This window comes from Sus scrofa, chromosome 5 (genome assembly GCF_000003025.6).
Source record: "Sus scrofa isolate TJ Tabasco breed Duroc chromosome 5, Sscrofa11.1, whole genome shotgun sequence".
Taxonomy (NCBI): domain Eukaryota; kingdom Metazoa; phylum Chordata; class Mammalia; order Artiodactyla; family Suidae; genus Sus; species Sus scrofa.
This window is the reverse complement of record NC_010447.5, coordinates 10,171,313-10,172,302: the sequence shown is the minus strand read 5'-3', so window position 1 is coordinate 10,172,302 and position 990 is coordinate 10,171,313.

Below are 990 nucleotides of genomic sequence, written 5' to 3'. Positions count from 1 at the left end.
GCAGCTGCCCAAATGATAGTTTTATTTTCTATTCTTGAAATAAAGTCATTTTCATAAAGGAGAAAAAATTACTTCTTTTCTTGCCTCCTATCTTTTTTCCTGTCTGAAATCGTAACAGTCAGCATTTTTAGTGCTTACTCTGCTACGCACTGGGCTTTTCTATGTATGATTTCCATTTACTCCTCTTCCAGGAAAGTAAATCCCATTATCTTACAGGTGAGAAGACTGAGGCTCAGAAAGGGACCTGCCTGAGTTCCTGTCATGGCTCAGTGGTTAACAAATCCAACTAGGAACCGTGAGGTTGTGGGTTTGATCCCTGGCCTTGCTCAGTGGGTTAAGGATCCGGCATTGCCATGAGCTGTGGTGTAGGTCGCAGACACGGCTCAGATCGCACATTGCTGTGGCTGTGGCCGCCAGCCACAGCTCCGATTAGACCCCTAGCCTGGGAACCTCCATATGCCGCAGGAAGCTACCCTAGAAAAGGCAAAAAGACAAAAAAAAAAAAAAAAAAAGGACCTGCCAAGATCACATTGCAAGTGAGGCAGGACTTGGCCCAGGTTTGCCGGATTCCGGAGCCTGGACCTGTCCCTCACACCCTGAGCAATTTATTTAATTTCTTTTCCACGTCTGTGAAACTGTTGGGGTTTTTGGTCTATTTGGGGGTTTTTTGTTTTAGTTTGGTTTGGTTTGAGGTGTTTGTTTTTTTGTTTTGTTTGTTTGGCCCATGCCTTCGGCATGCAGAAGGGATGGAACCCCAATAAGAAGGCCAGGGATTGAACCCCAATAAGAATGCCAAATCCTTAACGGCTAGGCCACCAGGGAACTCCTGTGAAACTGTTTAACAGCTTCCACCATGGAAGTGGTGTTCTCCCATCCAAGTACTAACCAGGCCTGACCCTACTTAGCTTCTGAGATCAGAGGAGATCCTGTGCGTTCAGGGTGGTATGGCCGTAGTGGAAGTGCTGTTTTGAGGATTAAATGAGACACTCT